Genomic DNA, 13,961 nt, shown 5'->3' on the forward strand with positions numbered 1-13,961 from the left:
TTTTTAGGTGACTTTTAGCAAGTAGTCTAGGAAGTGAAATTGTTAGGTTTCCAGCCCCTGAAACAAAGGTAAGAGCACAAAAAGAGGTAGAAATTAGTGCTGATTAGAAATAAACAATATTGGCTTGGCGCAGTGGCTCACGCCTGTAATCCCAGCACTTTGGGAGGCTGAGGTGAGTGAATCACGAGTTCAGGAGATCGAGACCATCCTGGCTAACACAGTGAAACCCTGTCTCTACTAAAAATGTTTTCAAAAATTAGCCGGGCATGGTCGTGGGCGCCCGTGGTCCCAGCTACTCAAGAGGCTGAGGTGGGAGAATGGTGTGAGCCCAGGAGGCGGAGCTTGCAGTAAGCCAAGATTGCACCACTGCACTCCAGCTTGGGCGACAGAGCGAGGCTCTGTCTCAAAAAAAAAAAAAAAAAAAAAAAAAGGAATAATATCTAGCACCACATATAGAGGACACAGTGGGAAATAAAACCCATGATCTAAACAGAGGCAACTACTACAGCTCCTATAAAGACTTTGGAGGAGGGGTAGGTTCTATGGGAAATTAGTGGTGCAATGGTATCTACGTGCCAGCAGATACCAAGGGCTAGCTGTCACTGTAATGTATATTCATATGTCTTGAAGACTCACCATTGTGGGCTAAGAGATGTTGAATGGGGGCCTTGAACCCAAACCAAAGCAACATCCCTAGTTCAAAGCTACTCAGTTTAGATGAATCTGCTTATACTATCTGTTGTTTCTATTTGATCTTATTCATGTGGTTCTGTCCCCTTGCATGCTGGATATCTGTGACAACTTGCTGGTCACTGTTCCTGAAAAATAATTTGTGGATGCTCCCTGAGGCATAAGGTGCCTCCAGAGTGAATTCTCATTTACCCCTTCCAGGTATCACCAGTCCAGCCCATCTCAAATTGAGTTCATAATGTGAAATTCCTTAATTTACTCAGGTTATGAATCCACAGCTTCCCATACCTGGTGAAATATAAAAAGGAAAAAAATAAAAACAGGGCTTTACCCCAGGAAAATCAAACCAGAACTTCTGGAGGTGGAGCCCAAGAATTGGGATTTTAAAAATCTCTTTGGGTGATTTTAAGATGTAGTTAGAATTGAGAACAACCAGGCTGGGCATGGTGGCTCACGCCTGTAATCCCGGCACTTTGGCAGGCTGAGGAGGGCAGATCACCTGAGGTCAGGAGTTCGAAACCAGCCTGGCCGACATGGTGAAATCCCATCTCTACTAAAAATACAAAAATTAGCCAGGCATGGTGGTGTGCGCCTGTAGTCCCAGCTACTCAGGAGGCTAAGGCAGGAGAATCACTTGAAGCTGGAAGGCAGAGGCATGCAGTGAGCCAAAATCGCACCACTGCACTCCAGCCTGGACAACAGAGTGAGACTCCGTCTCAAAAAAAAAATAGTAAGTTATCAGAAACTAGGTGTATAGAGCACCTTTGACATACCTAACTCCATCTTAGAAGAAGACTCCATTTCATTTTTCATAGAACACTTTGCCAACAAGATATTTTGCTTAATTAAAATAGAATAAAGACTGCATCCAACCAGTTAAGCACATGAACAAGCACATTCTTCCACCATCAGTTCTCTCCAGAGGACTCTGTAACAATAAAGATTAGGCCTTCAGCAGCACGAAAAGGCCATCTTAACTGACACTATCTTGTAGTTACTTGTGATAAGAACTTGGCATCTGCTGTGGAAGGCTGTGCCACATCAAAAATTCTTTCTTGCAAGACTGGTGGACTGCCTAAGTCCATACTAGGACCTCTTTTGTCTTTGCCCATGGACTGGTTCCTTAACCCTTTCTCCTATCTCTTTTTCTTCTTGATGTTAAATATTCGTTTGTTTGTTGTAGAATGTCTCACCAAGAACGTTTATATATTAAGTATACTATTGGCTGGGTGTGGTGGCTTACACCTGTAATCCCAGCACTTAGGGAGGCTGAGGCAGGTGGATCACGAGGTCAGGAGTTCGAGACCAGCCTGGCCAACATAGTGAAACCCTGTCTCTACTAAAAATAGAAAAAAATTAGCTGGGCATGGTGGTGCATACATGTAGTCCCACCTACTCGGGAGGCTGAGGCAGGAGAATCACTTGAACCCGGGAGGCAGAGGTCGTGGTGAGCTGAGATCACGCCACTGCACTTCAGTTTGGACAACAGAGTGAGACTCTGTCCCCCCCCCACCAAAAAAAAGGTACACTATTATATATGCTTTGCAATATTGACTGACTTCTGGAGTATCTTGAACCTGTGTGCCGCTGCTCTGCCTCCGGAGTGAAGGGGAAGTACTAAGGAGAATGCCTCCTTGGGAACTCCACGTAGCTCACATTGCTGTGATTGAACTAGCATCAATAAAAGGCTGACATTGTGGCAAGATACAAGCATGTGTGCCCCTGGTTATCTTTAACCTTGCACCACATGACACTAGGAAATAAGGAAAATATATTATTTTGTTATCCCGTGTATCCTTGCAAAGTCATACTACAACACAGTCTAACAAACTGTTCTAGGGACTGGTTTGCCCACAGTCAGCACCATTCACATTTTGGGCCAGATAATCCTTTGTTACAGAGGATTCTTCTCTACATCACAGAGTGACTGGAAGCATTCTTGGCCTCTTTCTACTAGATGCCAGTAGTATCCTACTCCCACCATTGTGACAACCAAAATCATCTTCAGGCATTGCCAAATGTCCCCTGGGGCTTAAAACTGCCCCGGGTTGAGAATTCATTGCTCTGGTGTAATGAACCTTTATTTGATTGACTCTGTTATTGATTAGGATGTAGGTCGTGTAAAAACAGATGTTAACTTGCAGACAATTGATGCATTTTCATATATTCATCTGGTATAGCTACAAATTGATTCTGTGCGGAAGAAATAACCTTAAAGGTATGGTTTTATTGCCCTGTAGGGATATTAAATAGTTTTTATATCTAACTTTGCAATCTTATTCAAATATTCTATTATTTTTCACTGAAAAAAATGTATATACCTGTTCACTTGGAAATCAATTTCCAATTCCCTTGCTAATAAGTGATATGAATCTTTGAATATCTGTAAAAGAGTTAACAATTACAAGTTTTTGAAAATTATACTTTGATACTTGTTTCACCCTTGCCCCTGTGCTCTCCCCGCCTCCACATACTCTCAGGACAGGATGGGCTGTGGCCTCTCCTCATCCCAGGCTACTCCCATGATCAACTTGATCCAGGAGATGGCCACATCCCACCCAGATCCAGAGCACCCTACACTCATGCCAAGCTACATCCCTATTAACACTCAGGCCACAGCCTGGGAAAGATGGCAAGACCCCATCTCTACAAAAAAATAAAAATAAATTAGCTGGGCATGGTGGTGTGTGCCAGTAGTTCCAGCTACTTGGGAGGCTGAGGCAGGGGAATCACTTGAGGCCAGGAGTTCAAGGTTGCCGTGAGCCATGATGGTGCCACTGCACTCTAGCCTGGACAACAGAGTGAGATCCTGTCTCTAAAAAAAAAAAAAACCCAAAAAGTCAAACTAAACCAGACAAAACACCAAAAAATAAAAATAAAAATAAAAAAACAACAAACTGAAGGGGGCCTGCCCCTCCACACCTGTGGGTATTTCTCACAAGATGGAGACAAGAGACTGAGAAAAGGAATAAGACACAGAGACGCCAGGCGCGGTGGCTCACACCTGTAATCCCAACACTTTGGGAGGCCAAGGCAGGTAGATCACCTGAGGTTGGGAGTTTACCAGCCTGACCAACATGGCGAAACCCTGTCTCTACTAAAAAATACAAAATTAGATGGGCATGGTGGCACATGCTTGTAATCCCAGCTACTTGGGAGGCCGAGGCAGGAGAATCACTTGAACTCGGGAGGCAGAGGTTGTCGTGAGCCGAGATTACACCATTGCACTCAAGCCTGGGAGACAAGAGTGAAACTCCTTCTCAAAAAAAAAAAAAAAAAAGAAAAAAGAAAAAAAGACACAGAGACAAAGTATAGAGAAAGAAAAGTGGGCCCAGGGGACCGGCGCTCAGCATACAGAGGACCCGCACCGTCCCCAGTCTCTGAGTTCCCTCCGTATTTATTGATCACTGTCTCTGCTATCTCAGGGGGATGTGGCAGGACTATAGGGTAATGGTAAGGAGAGGGTCAGCAGGAAAACATATGAGCAAAGGACTGTGTGTCATAAATAAGTTTAAGGAAAGGTGCTGTGCCTCGATGTGCACATAGGCCAGATTTATGTTTAACTTTACACAAACATCTCAGTGCAGTAAAGAGCAGTATTGCCGCCAGCATGTCTCACCTCCAGCCACAAGGCGGTTTCTCCTATCTCGGTAAATAGAATGTACGATCGGGTTTTATACCAAGACATTCCATTCCTAGGGATGAGCAGGAGACAGATGCCTTCCTCTTATCTCAACTGCAAAGAGGACTTCCTCTTTCACTAATCCTCCTCAGCACAGACCCTTTACAGGTGTTGGGCTGGGGGACGGTCAGGTCTTTCCCTTCCCACGAGGCCATATCTCAGACTGTCTCAGTGGGGAGAAACCTTGGACAACACCCAGGCTTTCTTGGGCAGAGGTCCCTGTGGCCTTCCGCAGTGTATTGTGTCCCTGGGTACTCGAGACTGGAGAATGGCAATGACTTTTACCAAACATACTGCCTGCAAACACATTTTTCACAAAGCACATCCTGCACAGGCCTAAATCCATTAAACCTTGAGTCAATACAGCACATGTTTCTACAAGCACAGGGTTGGGGCTAGGGTTACAGATTAACAGCATCTCAAGGCAGAAGAATTTTTCTTAGTACAGATCAAAATGAAGTTTCTTATGTCTTCCTTTTTCTACATAAACACAGTAACAGTCTGATCTCTCTTTCTTTCCCCTACAACAAACAAACAACACTCAGGCCCAGGTAAGGTCCTTTCTGCTCCAGAGCAAGGAAGCGCTGTGCCTCCTTTTAGGCCAAATTTGGGGCCTGTATCCTTTTAAATGATGACAGTGTCCAGGGCCACCACATGTAGTTCAAGGCTTGGACCTATAGGCATAAGCTCACTGGAACAAGTGAGCACTGATGGTCAGTGCAGGTTGGGTTAGCCCAGAGCCTTGGAGCTAAGTCTGCCTAGAGGCTCCTTTCTCGAATTCCTCTGCCTAGAGGAATCGCCCTGTCATAGGCCGTAAATGCTGATGATGACCTTGGCAGGGTCCTATCTTTCTGCAGACTATGATAAAGTTCTGTTACTTCTTTTCTACTCCCTCTCTGTTCCCTGGCCCACATCACTACTCAATACTCTCAACAGTATGCTTTTTCTTTTAAAAATGAAGGTATAATTTACATATAATAACACAAATAAGTGTTCACTTTGATGAGTCTTGACAATTACATAGGCCCATGAAACCACCACCTAAAACAATACATAGAACATTTTCCTCACCCCCTAAATTATCTTTGAAGTCAACAGCCCCAGCCAGACGCAGTGGCTTACGCCTGTAATCCCAGCATTTTGGGAGGCTGAGGCAGGCGAATCACTTGAGGTCAGGAGTTCGAGAACAGCCTGGCTAATATGGTAAAACCCCATCTCTACTAAAAATACAAAAATTAGCCGGGCGTCGTGGTGCATCTCTGTTTGGCTTCCTCAGCAGGTGGCTGTAATTCACTACAAAGGACATCAATGAGAAGACATGGCCGTTGCCCGTGGTAACCAAAGAGCCGACTCTGCAGCTCGAGGGGCAGCTCGGCTCCCAGTCTCGCCTTTGACTCTACTGCCCGCTGTGTCCTTTCTGCAGTCTGACTTACCAGACCACCCAGAATACCCCCCAGAAGAAGAAATACAAGATTCAGATCTTCAAGCCAGTGAAAATCAAGAAGGTTGGTGGATTCTTCCTGATTCCAGAATTTTCATGCCCTGAGCCCTCAGGAAACTTTAATCAATCGTCTGCATTCTACCACCCATTTGGGCGGAGTAAAACTGGCCCAGCTTCTAAGGAGCCATTTCAAGATCCCTCACCTTCAGGACTTAACTAACCAAGCAGCTCTCCTGTGTACGGCTTGTGCTCAGGTAAACGCCAAACAAGGTCCCAAGCCCAGCTCAGGCCACCGCCTCCGGGGAGGCTCACCAGGAGAAAAGTGGGAAATTGACTTTGCAGAAGAAAAACCAGGGTATAAATACCTCCTGGTGCTAGTAGACACCTTTTCCGGATGAACTGAGGCATTTGCCACCAGAAACGAAATTGCCACCATGGTAGATAAGCTTTTACTAAATGAAATCATCCCTTGACACAGGTTGCCTGTTGCCATAGGGTCTGATAATGGACCAGCCTTCACCTCGTCCATAGCTCAGTCGGTCAGCAAGGCATTAAACATTCAATGGAAACTCCATCGCGCCTATCGACCTCAGAGCTCTGGACAGGTAGAACGCATGAACCGCACCCTAAAAAGTACTCTTACAAAATTAATCCTAGAGACTGGTGAGGATTGGGTAAAGCTCCTTCCTTTAGCCCTTCTTAGAGTAAGATGCACCGCTTACCGGGCTGGGTTTTTACCTTTTGAAATCATGTATGGAAGGGCTCCACCTGTCTTGCCTAAGCTAAGAGATACCCATTTAGCAGAAATCTCACAAGCTAATTTGTTACAGTACCTGCAGTCTCTCCAACAGGTACAGGACATCATCTAGCTGCTTGTCCAGGGAGCACACCCCAATCCAGTTCCTGACCAGACGGGGCCCTGCCACTCTTTCCAGCCGGGTGACCTGGTGTATGTTAAAAGGCTGCAGAAAGGAGGACTCACTCCTGCCTGGAAAGGACTTCATACTGTCATCCTCACCACGCCAACAGCTCTGAAAGTGGATGGGATTTCTGCTTGGATTCATCACTCTCGCATCAAAAAAGCCAACAAAGCCCAGCAAGAAACATGGGTCCCCAAGCCTGGGCCAGGCCCCTTAAAACTGCACCTAAGTCGAGGGAAGCCATCAGATTAATTCTCTTTATTTACCTCTTCTGTTTGTTTCTGCCTATTATGCCTTCTGCCCCCTCTACTCTTTTCTCACTTCTTTCACAACAGGACGTATGTTTGCAAACACCACTTGGAAGGCAGGAACCTCCAAGGAAGTCTCTTTTGCAGTCGATTTATGTGCTTTGTTCCCAGAGCCTGCCAGTACCCAGGAAGAACACCACCACTTGCCGGTCATGGGAGTGGGGAACATCGACCTTGCTGCAGGGTTCGGACACACAGGAAGCCGGACTGGATGTGGAAGCTCTGAAGGTGCAGAAAAAGGACTCCAGAATGCTGACTTTTACCTCTGTCCTGGAAATCACCCTGACTCTAGTTGTTGAGATTCTTACCAGTTTTTCTGCCCTCACTGGTCGTGTGTAACCCTAGCCACTTAGCCTGGAGGATCAACCCGGTTCTCAACCCTCTCCATAACTCGCATTTCCCATCCTAGACTGTGTATTATAGAAAATTGTAACCCTCTTACTATAACTGTCCGTAACCCTGGTTCGGCTCAATGGTATTATGGCATGTCGTGGGGATTAAGGCTGTATATCTCGGGATTTGATGTTGGAACTATGTTCACCATCCAGAAAAAAATCCTGGTCCCATGGAGCCCTCCTAAGCAAATTGGTCCTTTAACTGATTTAGGTGACCCTGTGTTCCAAAGACACCCAGACAGGGTCGATTTAACCATCCCACCGCCTCTCCAGGTTCCTAAATCTCAGCTACCATGACTACATCTCTAGCCCAGCCTAATGTCCATTCTGGACGGGGTACGTTACCTCCTTAATCTCACCCAGCCTAAACTAGCCCAAGATTGTTGGTTGTGCCTAAAAGCAAAACCCCCATATTATGTTGGTTTAGGAGTAGAAGCCAGGCTAAAATTGACTCTCTTCCTTGTCGTACACGCCCCCATGCCCTTACACTAGGATACGTGTCAGGAAACGCCTCCTGTCTAATTAGCACCAGGTATAACTTGTCTGCTTCTCCCTTTCAGGCCACCTGTAATCAATCTCTACTTACTTCCTTAAACACCTCAGTCTCCTACCAGACACCTAACAATACCTGGTTGGCCCATATTTCAGGCCTCACTCGCTGCATCAATGGGACTGAACCTGGGCCTCTCCTGTGCGTGTTGGTTCATGTGCTCCCCTAGGTCTGTGTGTACAGCGGGCCAGAAGGGCAACTTCTCATCGCTCCCCCTGAATTACATTCCAGGTTTCGCTGAGCCGCCCCACTCCTTGTACCCCTTCTGGCCAGCCTTAGCATAGCTGGATCAGCAGCCATTGGCATGGCTGCCCTGGTTCAGAGAGAAGCTGGACTAATGTCCCTGTCTCAACAAGTAGATGCTGATTTAAGCAATCTCCAATCAGCCATAAATATGCCGCATTCCCAGGTAGAGTCTCTAGCGGAAGTAGTCCTTCAAAACCGCCGAGGCCTGGATCTGCTATTTCTCTCCCAAAAAGGGTTATGTGCAGCTCTAGGAGAGAGTTGTCATTTCTATGCCAATCAGTCTGGAGTCATAAAGGATCCTCTCCAAAGATTTTGAAAAAATCTAGATAGACGCCAGCAAGAACAGGAAAATAACACCCCTGGTACCAAAACATGTTTAACTGGAATGCATGGCTGAATCCTCTAATTACTGGATTGGCAGGATCCCTTCTCCTCCTCTTGTTAGGTTTAGTTTTCGGGTCTTGTATATTAAATTGGTTTCTTAACTTTATAAAGCAGTGTATAGCTTCTGTGAAACTTATGTATCTTAGGATCCAATATAAACCCCTAGTTATAACCGAGGAATCAATGATTTGATTCCCCAAAACATGAGTGGGGAATGTGATACTCTACCTTGTTTTAACCTGATTGTCTCTCTTAGCCGAGAGAGCTGGACAGACCCCATTTTTGTTTCTTCACTTGCATCCCCCTTATCCCCCCATCCCTTAAGGACATAACTAGTGCAAGCTGACTCCAAGCTCATCCAGGAATGTGCTTACTGATGAGATATTGAGACAAGCTGAACCAGCAGTTCCTGGGGACGTGCTCGGGGGATGGTACCCAAAGCCTCTGCATTATCTCTTTGTGATAGTTTGAGCCCCTGCACCTGGAACTGTTTACTTTTCTGTAACTGTAAGCAGTTAATCTTTTTAAATTTGTTTGCTTGTTCTGCTTCTGTAAAAATTGCTTCAGCTATACTCCCCCTCCCCTATTTAGACCACGGCATAAAAAGAAATCTAGCCCCTTCTTCGGGACTGAGAGAATTTTGAGCTCTAGCCATGTTTCGGTCGCTGGCAATAAAAGGACTCCTGAATTAGTCTCAGAGTGTGGCGTTTCTCTATAAGTCACTTGGTTACAACACTCAAAGTGCTGGAATTACAGGTGTGAGCCACCATGCGCATCCTAAATGGTGATTTTAAATTAATTACTATAGTCACTTCAAAGTGTTGTCATATAAACCACTTATATTAATGTTAAATCAAATGAAGCAAGGACCCTTGACATCTTTGTTAAATTTTAAAAATCTAGCAGTGCCATAGGCTTTTAATTTTTCCATCACAAGGAAAAAGAGGAAACTGGTAATAATCTCCCTCTGACAGAATTATCTCACAACTTTAGAAACTGTATTTAAAGAATTCAGAAACCCCATCTCTACTAAAAATACAAAATTAGCCAGGCGTGGTGGCGCATACCTGTAATCCCAGCTACTCAGGAGTCTGAGGCAGGAGAATCGCTTGAACCCAGGAGGCAGAGGTTGCGGTGAGCCGAAATTGCACCAATGCACTCCAGCCTGGGCAACAAGAGTGAAACTCCGTCTCAAGAAAAAAAAAGAAAGAATAAGAAATGTCAACTGTAGCATTTAACACAGCATTGAAGTTATCTGTTGACGCATAGCAAATTACCCTAAACTCAGAAGCTCAAAACAACAAGAATTTAGTATCTCACATACTTTCTGAGGGTCAGGAATACAGGAGCTGCTATAGCCGAGTGCTTGTGACTGAGTCTCTCATGCAGTTGCAGTCAAATAATTGGCAGGGGCTGCAGTCATCTCAAGGTTTGACTGGGGCTGGGAGATGTGCTTCCAAGGGTGACCCACTTGGTTACAGGAAGGCCCCAGCTCCTCCCAGGCTATTGGGTGGAGGGCTTAGTTCCTTGCTACATGGGCCTCTCCATAGGCTGTCTCGGTATCCTCATGACATGGCAACTAACTTCTCTCAAAGTGGGGGCAGCAGCCTTTAAGACAGAAGTCAATGTGCCTTTTATTATTATATTTAATCTCAGCAGTGACATCTATCACTGGTACTATATTCTATTAGTCTTACAGTCCAACCCTGGTACAATGTAGGAGGGAACTCCATAAGAGTGTGAATAGTAGGAGGTAGGAATCATTGGGAAACATTTTGGAGGTCAGTTACTGTATCAGTTGCTAGGATAACCAGTTGGAATTAGGATTTTTTTAAAAAGCCATTTTCATAAGACAAGGCAATCTTTTCTAGAGATGTTCCAATACCTGTGGTATGCAGAGCACTGCGTTAGGCGGTATCCAAGGCAGGCCTGTAGTGAATGCTGTTGGTACCCAGCCACTACCCCTGGACAATCATATGCAGACCGCTGGCTTCTTACTGCAGGCACCTATAGACTCAGCCTAAGACCTTCCCATGAGGCAGGCTGGAAGTGCTGGAGCTTTAACACCTCTGGAGTGGCTCTAAAACAATGGGGAAGAGAGATGGTGTAGACATATGTCAGCTTCATCGGCCTGGGGGTTGTGACAATTTGGAAGTTGTTTCTACACAATCCCCCAGAGTTCCCAAGCTGACAGAGCCCTCATTGATCATCGAGCTAATCGGCTCACCGACGCACTCTATAGTAGTTCCCATCGCTCCCGTCTCACTTCTCCATCCCCTACCTACCAAATAAACTTCTTGCACTCATATTCTTCCCTCAGGTCGGCTTATCGGACAAGCCTCCTTAGGAAAAAATCTTGCTTTCAACATTTCCTTTCCATTATGCGCTAAGAACTCAGATCTCTTCCCACTGCGGCAGCCCCGCCCTTTCCTTGCGGCTCCGCCCTTTCCGTGAAGTCACGCCCCCTCCTTAGGCTGTCTCTGTCTCCCTAAAAGAAGAGCGAGTCTCTTCGCTGCTCTGTAACTCCCAGAGCTGGCTCAGAAAAAGTTTCACATTGCCATAGGGGAACTCCTCCTAGGAGAGGCTGCACCCATTGCACGTAAGAAGCGGTAAAAATGTTCGCGGCCATCTTATCAGGCTGCTTGAAACAAAGAAAGCTCAGCATTGATGTCTGGGCGCCGCCATGTCAGTCACAGGAGGTTTTGGCATCTGGGATGCTGAGTTAAGAGCAGAGACGACATCTCTGTTTAGGGATCCAGGGACACTTGCTTCTCCTTGTCCTAAAATAGCCTTATCTTTTGGTCGGGCAAAGAAAGGGCGTAATCATCCGTGGTACGGCACACCTTTAAACATGGCCGCCCCCGGTAGGAGTCAAGCGGGCGTCGCCATCATACCTCCCATTACAGCTTTGAGAAACCCAGAATCCTGTTCTCTGGAACGTTGCCGGGTGGCCGCTGACAGCCTCAAAGTCGCAATTGAGTCTGCGCACCGGCCATTGAGGATGGGACGACCTTATACCGCGATGAGGCGGTGTGGCAGGACGATCAATTTCAGATTCTGGGCGCGGATGCAGCATAAATGGGAAGGGTCGGTTTGAGAAACGGTCAAACCTGGGGACTGATGAAGGATAGTGAGCTGCCGACTACGGTGGCCGACTGGGTCAGTTATGGGTGCCCGTGAGGGTCAACGACAAAGGGACTGAAGGGTTAAGAGATTGGACCTCTGAGCCTCGCGGGGCCTCAGTGGTGGCAGACAGAGGTTGGCGGGAGTCAATGGCACAGTCTCTGAAGAAGATGTATTGGGAGTGTGTGGGAATCAATAAATGCGAGTTCTGTGAAATGTCTTGATTTTCAGGGTGCATGGGGTCAGTTATAGTGGTCTTCATGGGTCTGGGGTCAATTGGGATTTTTCAGACACTGGTTTAGAGAACTTTAAGGTTAATGATCTGAGACCGAGAGGATGAGTGATCGGAGGTTCTAAGTTCTGTGGGCAGTAATAGTTTGGGTACCGGAATTGGTGATTGTGGAAACTTTGGGGTTCAGTTATGAGGGGGGTCAGTGGTGATGAATATTTGGAGAAATGTTTTGGGCCATCGGTGATTGAGACTTACTTCATATCATCGGTGGAGGATCGGAGAGTAATAACGATTGGACTTTTGTAGGTCAGGGAATGGAGAATAGAGTCAAGTGTGCTTATCTTAAAGGTACGCCTCAATGAGGCTCAGTTATTCAGACTGTCACTTGTGGGTGGGGGTGGGACTGTGAGAATCAACAATTAATCCTCAGTCGTTGGGATATCATTGGCGAACAGTGTGGGTTCACGATTGGGGGCGGTGTAAATTCACTGGCAATCAGATCGGATCAGTGTGCTTTGTAGTTACTGACCAGTAGTCTCTCCTGGTCAGATTTAAACATACGGGAATATCAGTGACTATGAAAACCTCTGAGGGTTGGAGATTGGAGGCCGGTGACTGGGGACACTATGTGTGTCTGATTAGGAGGCTTATAAGGGTTGGTGTTGAGGGTCCTGAAATATGGAGATTGGGGATGGGAAAATCACAGATTTGACGCTACAAGCCTCAATCTGTGGGAACACATTTCACTCAAATGACACTCCCTAGCTGAATAGCAGCCAGTTCCTCTCCACCAAGGCCCATCTCAAAACCCTTTTCTGAACCCACACCCTTTTTATTGTTCTCCACAATAATGAAAATAATTTGAAAGGATCACGTGCTAAATTTATCTGAAGTACCATGTTATTAAAGATGTGGCTTCTATTGTTCTTGTTAGTGATCTAATGCATATTTTTTCCTGTTTCCTTTAAGGTTCTTTCTGGCAAAAGTAATGACATACGCATCTGTGACAGCATCCCAAGAGTGAGCCTGGTTTCTGGAAATCCATTCCGACTCTGTGACAGCGGCGATGGATGTGACCTTGCCCGTGGTTAGAAAACAAATTTACTGAGTAAGTATCTAAAAGGATAATGTAGGCTGGGTGCAGTGGCTCATGCCTGTAATCCCAGCACTGTGGGAGGCCAAGGTGGGTGGATCATTTGAAGTCAGGAGTTACCAGCCTGGTCAACATGGTGAAACCCTGCCTCTACTAAAAACACAAAAATTAGCTGGGCGTGGTGGGGGGCGCCTGAGTTCCCAGCTACTCTGGAGGCTGAGGCAGGAGAATCATTTGAACCCTGGAGGTGGAGATTGCAGTGAACCGAGATTGTACCACTGCACTCCAGCCTGGATGACAGAATGAGACTCTGTCTCAAAATAAATAAATAAATACAAATAAACAAAATAAAATAAAATGATAATGTAAAAGATTTGGCTGAAAGAGCAAACAGAGTGTTTAGAAAATACTTTCATGTAGGCTCAGCTTAAAAATAAATTATCAAAGGAAGAGAAACTAGATTTGGAATTTATTGTATTCTGAGAGTCTTTTTGCCTTGTCCTATATATTTTACGCATAGCCACATTTAACCTCCACTAATCAGTTCCTTATAAAGTCCTGGCAGAAAAAATTCGAGACAGATAAAGCCACAACAACCACAAAACAAAATTTAAAGCTGCTTTTAGAAACTGTTCATCACTGAAATTGAAATTGAACTAATAGTTATTAAAGTGGCTGAGATGGGATTGCAAATAAAATGGAAATAAAATTTAAAATAATAGATGTAGGGGATATAAGTGCAGTTTTGTTACATGGATATATTTCATAATGGGGAAGCCTGGGCTTTTAGTGTAACTATCACTTGAATAATGTACATTGAACCTATCTGGTAATTTCTCATTCCCTACCCGCTTCCTAGCCTCCCTCCATTCAGAGTCACTCATGTCTATTATTCTG

At 45.5% G+C, this 13,961-nt stretch overlaps 1 protein-coding gene and 1 long non-coding RNA gene across 3 annotated transcripts in view; one reads left to right on the plus strand and one right to left on the minus strand.

The window, feature by feature from the left end:
• LOC105534563 lies at positions 1–11,760 on the minus strand. The gene is made up of 3 exons (XR_001005300.1): positions 11,511–11,760; positions 10,502–10,696; positions 1–57 (listed from the first exon to the last, which is right to left on the minus strand). It is a non-coding gene; the product is annotated as an uncharacterized LOC105534563 (long non-coding RNA).
• ZNF793 (zinc finger protein 793) overlaps positions 11,654–13,961 on the plus strand; it is a 24,144-nt gene continuing 21,836 nt past the window's right edge. Inside the window, exons 1-2 of one of the 2 annotated variants that reach the window (XM_011973285.1) lie at positions 11,654–11,719; positions 12,941–13,079. The gene's annotated coding sequence lies outside the window, so the exon portion shown is untranslated. Of the gene's footprint in view, positions 11,720–11,840; positions 11,981–12,940; positions 13,080–13,961 lie in introns of those variants that run through there. The other variant, XM_011973284.1, reaches the window with a different exon arrangement.

The sequence above is a fragment of the Mandrillus leucophaeus genome, unplaced genomic scaffold (genome assembly GCF_000951045.1).
Source record: "Mandrillus leucophaeus isolate KB7577 unplaced genomic scaffold, Mleu.le_1.0 Scaffold137, whole genome shotgun sequence".
NCBI lineage: Eukaryota > Metazoa > Chordata > Mammalia > Primates > Cercopithecidae > Mandrillus > Mandrillus leucophaeus.